Genomic DNA, 10,462 nt, shown 5'->3' with positions numbered 1-10,462 from the left:
CCAAAGGCAGACACTATATTTATGAAGGTAAAGTCTCTAAATGATGATCACTCACTTTCAAGATCTGATTTAAATTGGGAACCCATCTTCTTCATCGTCTACTCCTTTTTTATTAGAAATTTTCCTTCTGGTAGTGCTCTGCTCCATTTCATAACTTTACCTTTTTCTGAAGCTGTGCTCTCTGGTCTCCATGTCTATCTCTGTGTTTCTACCTAAATTTAGAGACCTGGATCCCTGTCCGATGCTTATTTATGAAACTATCCAACTTGTTTTTTAAGATACAAGGTCTATTTATTTGTAGATACACATTCATTTGTCCTGTTCTGTCTAGAAGGGCAATGGGATTGGCAATAAGAAGACCCAGTAAGTGTAAAATCAATTATCATCATCATAGTTATAAGCCCAATGGAGACTTAGAGGCACCATTGTTTCACAAAACATTTGAAAAGATGCAATCTCAGGATCAATGTGAGAACTTATCAAGGGATCAAATGGAGCAGTTTCTTTTAGATGGGGATTTGTTATCCGAAGTGATGAAGTACATGGATGCAAGAACATTGGCAACTACCTCATGTGTTAATAGGATATGGCATAAAGCTGCACAAGATGAAAAGCCGTGGGAAAACATATGTCTCAAGCATTGGGCTAACACTAGTTGTGGAAGCCATCAACTGAGATTTGTTGTTATGGCTCTTGGTGGATTTCGTAAACTATATTCTCTTTCCCTTTGGCCTATGCTTAATCCATCTGCTTCTTCTTCTTCTTCACCATTTCCATTGCCTTCTCAAGCCTTGTCTCCCTTCTTATCAAAGCCTGGTCTAAATAAAAAGCACAGTGTAAAGACCCAATCTTGGGGTAAGGATGAGATTCATCTTTCTCTTTCTCTTTTCTCTATCCATTGCTATGAGAAAATGAGTAGTCCTCCTATGCAAAACGTGTCCTCATCCCAGTTTCAATCTTCCAAGAATCCCATATTTGAAGATGCAATTAGGCCCAAATAGGTATAAATCCATCTATCCCCACAATAGATATTGCTGGTATTTCAGTTTTGTGTGTATTAAATTTTCGTGAAGACCAAATTTTGTATCTTTTCATTCCTAATTTGATCATGGACTTGTAAGTAAACATCAAAACCAGACAGACCTTATTGTTTTCATGTTAGATGTAAATATATAGCTAGTTTGATGCCCATACATCTTACACTTCTTGGTCAAAAGGAGCACTCGTGTGCAGCCTTGAAACCCTTCCAGGTGGCTGATAAGAAGGTAAAATTTCCAGATTTGATTCATTTAGAGTGTTCCGTGATTGGTCATAGCTATTGATAAACTTCTTAACATGGGTATGATGCTTATGGTGCTCTGTTTCAAGAATGAATCTTGTCATCTGAAGTAACAAATTGTTACCCATTATGGACTACTCATGGATTTCTCTTTTAATTTAGGGTTCGTAATTACTTCAAGCCCAATTGCTAAATCTATGTTCAGCAGATGTAAACAAAGATCAAGTTACCAGGCTGGATTTTGTTTACTTTATAGCTAACATTGTGTTGATGCAAAGTTGTGAGTCAATTACAAGGTGTCATGGGGATCATCTTAGGTTGGGTACTAGGCTTTCTTCTTGTGCCTACGTTAGGGTTTTGGCCTAATTCCTCTTGTATACAACCAGACTCTAGCAAACAAGGCAATAAAGGCCAGATTGAGAATAGGAAGTATATTGTAAAGCCTACCTTATTAATATAAATCTTTAGTATCATGGTTGTTTCTGTAAACCCATTCTTGCCTGTCCTGAGGGAGGTTGCCATAGATCTACTGGTATATATTATACTTTTTTTTGGTAATGTTCAACTAACAGCAATTTTAAAATGGAAAAAATTTCTAGCTAGTTCCCTAGACTTTGGATCTGTATGCTACTAGAACTTTAAGTACACAACTCTCTATTCAAATTCTCAATCGACAGGAACTAGACGCTATGCATCCTTGTTGTCTTTTGGCTTAGTGAATATCATTGTGGTTTCACTGTCAAAGATCGAAAAACATCTATTTTTTGTTTCATTAGTATTCTTTGTAGCATGCAATAGTGATTTCTGACAACTGATGCAGTTCCAGAGAACGGAGGTGAAACTATAGAGTTGGGGGTATATGACTGTAAAGGAGATGGAGGAATAGCATTAGCTATGTACAATACTAATGAGGTATGTAGTCCTCTCTTTTATGACAAATATAATTTCTTGTTCTAATTCTAATTGAGCAAATCTCAAATATTCAGTTATGATTAATTATTTCTGTGTAGTCTATTCATGCATTTGCTAATGCATCAATGACAATAGCTTATGAGAAGAAATGACCACTTTACCTGAGTACTAAAAACACAATTTTAAAAAAATATGATGGAAGGTATGTTTTCAAATCAATACAAGGATTGATGATCTTATTTTTACCTTTTTCTCTAACACACCTTACTTCCCATGTTATCATTCTTTATGATTCTCTAGCTTAAGGATCCTCATATTCTCGGAGATTATTCTTATATGTGACTTAAATTGGTAGGTTTAAAGATATCTTCTAGGAGGTATATGAGGCCAGTTGGAAAGCTAAATATGATGCAACAGGAATCTGGTTGGTTTTGTTTCTTGGCAAAATAATATGAAGATTGCAATGTTGATTATCTTGATTCTGTCGGGCACACAATAACTTCTTTCAATGATTGATTCATGAATAGGTATGAGCATAGGCTTATTGATCAAACCAGCAACTTAATTCACACTACTATTCATATTTGTAACATTTTAAAACAAAATCAAGGATCTTTGGATAGTGATCTATACTATTATAATAGATTTAGTGTTTGAATAATGTTACTTTAAGCCACTATATCATCAAATGTACGATCCCTCAAAAGTGACCAGTGATTTGATGATAGGCTATTTGGGAGAAATATCAAACTTATTTGCATTTCTAGTAATGGAGTCTTTGATAATAGCTAACTAAATTTTGTATGTTTAGTCTTTGAGTTGTTCCTTTCCTATCACATCTGATGCATGCCCTGGATTTCTACACAATTTATGAACAATCCTGCTAATGATGTTTCATGAAGTTCACATTTCATATTGCAAGTTTTTTCAGTAATTATCACAAATCTTTAAGTTGTGGACGTCTAGGTTAGTCCCTAGAATCTATTTATGAAGTTGTATTCGTGAGAGGCACATCTGTGAAGGAAAATCAGCTTTTTGATTTTTAATTTATCATTTATGAAATTGATCAATTTGTTGTTGTTAATAACTTTTGTGGATAAAGAAGGGATTAATGGAAGCCTGATGGTCTACATCATCATATATTATGGCACAGGTTGGGACCAAGGACTTCTGGGAATGTGTGTTGGAGAGAAATGCAAATTGAACATATTTTCCAAATTGGCTTATGGAGATCATGGATCTCCTCCCAAGATCCCAGGTATGAAGTTAGTTGCATGTTTAGTCAGATTTTGATGGCAACACTTTTATATAATCTTGATATAGAATATAAGCTTCCCATATTTTTTCTAATAGCAGATCATTGTACTTCCAACTCATACTTCACAGCAAGAGATTTGTGAAATGCAAAAACTGATCAAGATGCAAGAATACCTGTTTAGTTTACAATTGCTATTGCTGTTGAATTTTGTGTGCAAATATCAATAGCTAACGATACCAAGCCTCCACAATCCATTATAGATGTTCAAAACTTGATTTTGGATTCAATTGTGGTTCAAATTTTTTTTTATTGAATCCAGAACTAGATTTTAACAAATATTAATTTTGTTTTACTACACATACACACAATGGGCAAGAGTAACCATTTATTTTTGTAGGATTTACAATTTGTGTTGCTATTGAGTTTCGTGCACAAATATAAACAGTGACTTTGATATATATATAATTACACACATACAAATTGTGAGACACAAAAACTTATAAAGATGCAACAACTACTGAAGCTAGGTATGAAGAATATGACACTGATATATTTTTTACTAAGGAATTAGATGTTGTGAATTCCAAATATGTCACTGCCTAGACTTTCTAAATGTTTTCTTTTGTACCTAGTTCCAATAACTCAATGTAACATCAAAATCTCTAGTCATTTTGACACAGGTTTTACTGTACTCCTGTACAATAAAAGTGGTCAGGCTGGGCAATAGCTTTGTGGCTTTGACCAACATCTACATGATAGTGTATCCACTAACTTCTTTCAGATCTGACAAGCATTCATCCTAAGAATGATCTAGATTCACTTCTAGTATCTTCTTTGTGTTTAATTGCTTTTACTACTTTTATGGTAGGGCAAAACTAGATGAAAATCCAAGACTACTTGAATTTTCAGAGAAGCTAGAAGCTGCCTGTGTAGGAACTGTTGAGACAGGGAAAATGACAAAAGATTAGTTAGGATATTTATAAGGCGTGGAAGAATATCTTTTATTTTGTTTGGACTAATACAATAATATTTGACATTTTGAAGTGTCTGTTTGTATTTTTTTATTATAAATATAGGATGCATACATCTCCTTGTAAAAGCTGATGATAGAGATGAAATTAATTAAGAAATAAGTCATAAAGGGCTTCATTTGAAGCATCATGAGAAAATGCTCATAGTTTCATGACTGAATGCTTCGTTGAACTCTTTGTTTTAGTTTTTTTTAATTTCAAGATATAAACATCTCATTGTGAAAGCTGATGGTAGAGAGAAAAATAATTAAGAAGAAAGTCATAATCAGCTGCATTTGAAGCATCGTAATCAAATGCTCATAGCTTTGTGACTGAATGCAACAATAGGTTCTATGTTTTGTTGCTAAGAAAAACAATCATTTATCACTTTGTATGTGCTTCCATGTAATATATTAATAATATCTTTTATCAGCGTGCTTTTGTAGTATCTGTCAAACTCTTGATGCTACTCACAAACTGAGTAAAACAGAGGAATACTGTGAAATGTTTAATCTAGGAAATGTTTGTGAGGTATGTAACAAACTAGGAACTATGATGGTCATTTAATTTTTCCCAGAAAGAAGCACTTGCCACAGGCCATATTAGCAACCAAGGATTTAGTTCTGAGTAAATGGTTACACAAAGTTAGAGTGTTATTTAAATTTAATTAGATATAAATTAATATTCTTAGCATTCAAAATTCCAACTGTCAGTTTAGTTCATTCCTGACGGTGATCTGTTGGTGATAATTCAGTTCAAAAGGTAATTAATGGAAGACACAGTTTGCTTGCTCTCGCTTTGACCCATTTGTTATTAACCTGAACAAAGCAATCATGGTAAGGAATGTGAAGAAATCCTCCAACTGAGGTAATATTTTCCTCCAAGAAGCTACCCATTTCTTCTCTAATGATCTCTTCTGCTTTTGGACAAGAGCTTTTATAGAATCCATATGCAAGGCCTAAAACTGGTTCAGGCTACGGGTAACATACATTAACGAATATGAGACATATAATAATTGAGAACAATAATTCGCAAGTCTCTAATGGTGTCATATTTGGGGAAGCTTAATGGTGCACAATTTTTTTTTTTTGTTTTACTTCTTTTACCATCGCAATTGGCGACGGTAACCCGAAAAATTGCGACGGGGTTGCTATAGATGCAACGGAAACCCCGTCGCAATTGCAACAACAAACAGGGATTTTGATTTCACAATAAGGTGGCTGCATAACAACGGATAGGCACCTCAATTGCGATGAAAAACATGAATTTTGGTTTGGCACCAAGGTGGCTGCAAAGTGACGGATAGGTGTTGCAAATGCTACGGCAAGGGGTAGATGTCGTAAATTGTGACTAAATAACTACGACATCTATGTCTGTCGCAGTGGCGACACATTGCTGTCACAACTGTGACACATGGCTATCGCAAATCGATGCCAAATCTATTAGTATAGGTTCCAAGAATACCAAATAGTACTTTGTTTTTGTTGTTCCCATTTTTCAAATCCTCTTCATCAATCATATCTGAAGTCTTTTGGAGCACTTCTCTATTTTGCATCTTCTTAGGATCAACATCAATTATTGATACACTAAAAACTCTCAACTTCTCTTCCATACATCAAAAATCTTCATGTTGTATAGTTCCCCCATAGAGATATTCCTTCGTTTTACTTACATGAATCTTTCTAAATATCTCCCCCATTCACCTAAAGGATTTTTCTCATACTCATCTCTCCCCATACATACATAGGAGATGTTTTTCATGCACTCTTCTTTGGCATTAACATCAATGAAAAAGGTCTCATTTTTTTAATTTTATTGTTTGAAGTCTCCAACTAGCTCAAGTGTCCAAAGACACTATTTAAGATCGATTACCAAGAGTCCTTAATGACTCTAGTCATCTAAGATACTCCCCCATACAAGAAACATCAACATTCACTCTAGTCAAACACCAGTGTTCTATACCACTAGATTGATGCAATCTCTGCATCATCTACTCTGAAGTAGGTAGGGCATAACCCTAAACATACCTCACAAGTACTCAAATGTATTTTTAGGCAAGGGATTTGTAAAGATATCTACAATCTGATCTTTATTACTGACATACTCTAATATGATCGCTTCTCTATAACATTCTCTCTCAAAACATGATACTTAATAGATATATGCTTAGTTTTAATATGCAATACAAGTTTCTTAGACATACTTACTATACTTGTGTTATCACACTACATGATAATAGGTTCTAAAAATTCTATATTAATATCTTTCAACATCCACATTACCTAATTACAATTATTTGCTACTACTACATACTCTGCCTCAACTGTGCTCTGTAAAATACAATCTTGTTTCCTTCTTAGCCAAGAAACCAATCTTCCTCCAAGTAAGAATGCTTTACCACTGGTGATTTTTCCATCATCCATACTACCCATCAAATCCACATCAATATAAGTAAATAGAGTGAAATTAATTGATTTGTCATACCATATCCCTTAATCAGATGTTCCCTTCAAAAATCTAAATATCCTCTTTACTACTGCATAATGATACTCCTTAGGATCAGCTTGAAATCTAGTTACAATCCCAACTGCATTTTCTATATCTAGTTTGGTGTGAGTCAGATACTGTAAACCTCCAATCATGGATTTGCACTTCTTTTTCTCAATTGTAGGTATTTCATCCTTGCTAGATAACTTATAACTAGCTATCATTGGTGTACCAATAGGCTTACAATTTTCTAAACCGAATATTTTTTAACAAGTCTTTCAAATACTTAGCTTGTGAAATGAAAATGTCATCACTATTCTGCACAATAAAGAAATTTATCTCTCCTATCATACTCATTTAAAAATTATTATTTATTTCTTCAAAAATCTTATCACTTGTTGTATCATTACCTCAAAAAATTGTGTCATCAACAAAGATCACTATTATTAGCAAACCATTCTCAATCTCTTTCAAGAACAAGTTACTATCTGTCATACCTTTAGCAAATCCAAGCTTTTCCAAATAATTCTCCAACCTTACATACCAGGTTGTGAGTGCTTTCTTTAGACCATATAGAGCTTTCTTCAGTCTACATACCATATTGTTTTCTTCTACTAGTGAGAAACCTTTAGGCTACTCAATGTATACCTCTTCTTCAAGTTCTCATTGAAGAAAACTAACTTTACATCCATTTGATACACTTTGAACTTCTTTTTTTTTGCATAAGACAAAAAAAAATTGTATTGCTTCCATTTTGGATATAGGGTCATATTTCTCTTCATAATCTATTCCTTGTTGCTATGAATATCCTTTACATACAAGTATAGCCTTGTTTCTTACAACTTTGCCTTGTTCATTCATCTTATTTTTGAATACCCATTTGGTTCCAATAACATTCTTATCTTTAGATCTTGGAACTAATTCCCATGTGTCATTCTTCACAATATAATCTAATTCTTCCTTCATTTCTTGAATCCAATGATCATCTTTGCATGCTTCATCTGTACTTTTAGGTTCAACTTGAGAAATCAAACATAATTCCTCATTGACTTTGTTTCTTTTCATCATTCCTTTGTCTTTGTTTCCAATTATTTACTCTAGAGGGTGGTTCTCTTTTAGATTCCTATTAGAGGTAGGAGTTGGTAACTCAACTCTTACTTCTTCACTTAGTCTAGATCATTCTCCTTTTTTCTCAAAAATTCGCATATCATTTTGTAGATCATTTTCAGCCTCAAAGAAAACTTCATCATTCTCTCTATCAATTCTAGGATTGTCTTCTTCCTTAATATCAACAATAGTTGTTGAAGCCATCTCTTCAATTATTTCCTCTTTCTTAACCATTTAGATTCATTATCTCTATCATCATTATCATTCAAGAATCTTTCCATACTTGCTTTAAATTCCTCATCTTCATCTAAAAGTGAACTCTTTCTAGTTTTTCTTACTCTTTTAGGACATATGGATGAAAAAGGACCAAAATCTTTGCATGTCCAAAAAATGAAAATTTTCATACCTTCTAACTCCCTTTTCATAATAAGATCAATACCTTCCTTGATCCTCATTTCTTCTTTAGATTTGGATCTATCTTTACTTTTACTTCTATTGTTTTGTATGCAACAAAAGGATTCTAGATCTAGAAACTCAATGCTCTGTTCTTTGCGCAAATTTGATAAATCACCAAGAATCTCCATCTTCTGGGTGTCAAAATTTCCTCTATCTGACTTAAAACTATATTTTCTAAAATGACTCGCCATGGATCTCCCAAAATTGTTAAACTTTCTCTTCAAGGACCTAATGCTCTGATACTAATTGTTAGAATATATAGTCCACCAATACAATTGAGAGGGGGGGAATATGTAACACCCCGCCAAGGGATCCAAAAGAATTAACCTAAAGTTTTACTAAGTTTGCTAAACATTTAAAAAAAAAAAAAAAAAAAAAAAGTATAACATACACATTAAACACATAGTAGTGGAAGCAATAACATGTAATCATTAACAAACATACATAACAAGTTACATTCCTTAAGGATCCCAAGACGTTGAGTCACATTTAAATTTAATTAATTCTAAGTCTAACAACTACCACATCCACATGAAAGAATAATCAAAAAGTCCAATGTCCATATAATATACATTTGTTCCGAATGCCACTTGGCAAATTAATTCGGAATGCTCAATCATCCACTGTACATGTCACAGGGTATGAAAGGCTTAAAAGAATATACATACGTAACAACAAAGATAAATCATCCTCAAATCCATGATCCAAAGTACAATAAAATAAATGAAACCATCCACCATACATGATACATCAATACATCAATTATGATAAAACATTCATCATAAAATCTAACCATCCATCATAACGATCCATGAACAGAATGAAAGTAAATGCCAACCAAGAAAGCTCTAGCCATGGTGACCACGGATGAATCTCAATGGTAAGAGTAAAAAGCACTACCACCCGACCACGTGGAACCTAAATGGTCCACTCCCACCGTGCTGAGGAGATAGTCTCAAGTCCCAAATAGGATATCAAATCACATAACACAAGTACTCTCTAAGTCTAAGAAATCCTAAAAGTATACTAACTCAAGGTTCCAACACATAGATCAACATCTAGACCCAGAGGCACAACACAAACACGTAGGGAAACTACTATGCAAGCGGGAAAGTGTCATCACATGAATCACATTGGAAGTTACCCGAGCAATCTCTCAGGAATCTCGGGTCCCCAATAATCCTGCGGCCATTAGTATCCTCTCGTATTGATGAGGCATACTATGGAATGCAAGGTCGCAACCAAGCATTCTCTCTACCCAATCCTAGTCTTTACTAGCACTCAAGGCATGGGAGAGAACATAAAGTTATCTTATTAGGTTCATTTAAGTCAGTATTTAGGTGAGATGTTTTCACTTATTAAAACAAACAACTTACAATGAGTCATCCCCAGAGCCACTTCGGGTCTACCGTCCCTCATTGCAAGCCACTTCCTGACACTACACATAGATAACCTACCTTAGGCTCATGAAATCAAAAATCACAAAATTATAATAAAATCACCTCAGTCCTATACAAGCGACTGGAAAGCATCAAAAGATAAGCCACAATAATCACATCAGTTCTCCACGAGAAAACTGGAAAGCATCAAATAATAATCATAATGATCACAACAGTTCTCTATCAGCAACTGAAGACATCCATGATAAATCACAATATACATCAGATTCTTAACAAGCAACCGGATAATATCCCAAAATAGATCACAATACTGATCGAAGACTCAAAAATAGTTAAGTCAGGCATGTCACAACAATGTCATCATTAAGAACAAATCACTTAAAATAGCTTAGTCCTCTCAAGAGGCTGGAAAGCAATAACAACCAATAAACACATCCATCATAGAGCATATCAACACATCACCATGGTTGGGTTAGGATAGATCGAGATCAAAAACATCATATCACCACATTCACACAACCCTTGAGCCTCTAGTAACAACCTAAACTAGTTA

The 10,462-nt window shown here is 34.2% G+C and overlaps 1 pseudogene; it reads left to right on the top strand.

Moving 5' to 3' along the window:
• The first annotated feature begins 338 nt into the window (after positions 1–338).
• LOC149533061 (F-box protein GID2 pseudogene) lies at positions 339–1,001 on the top strand (annotated as a pseudogene).
• The last annotated feature ends 9,461 nt before the right edge of the window (positions 1,002–10,462 follow it).

This window comes from Cupressus sempervirens, chromosome 10 (assembly GCF_028749045.1).
Source record: "Cupressus sempervirens isolate cs-2001-9-10 chromosome 10, ASM2874904v1, whole genome shotgun sequence".
Taxonomy (NCBI): Eukaryota; Viridiplantae; Streptophyta; class Pinopsida; order Cupressales; family Cupressaceae; genus Cupressus; species Cupressus sempervirens.
Note: the sequence above shows the minus strand (reverse complement) of the source record. Positions and strands in the feature narration are given on the sequence as shown.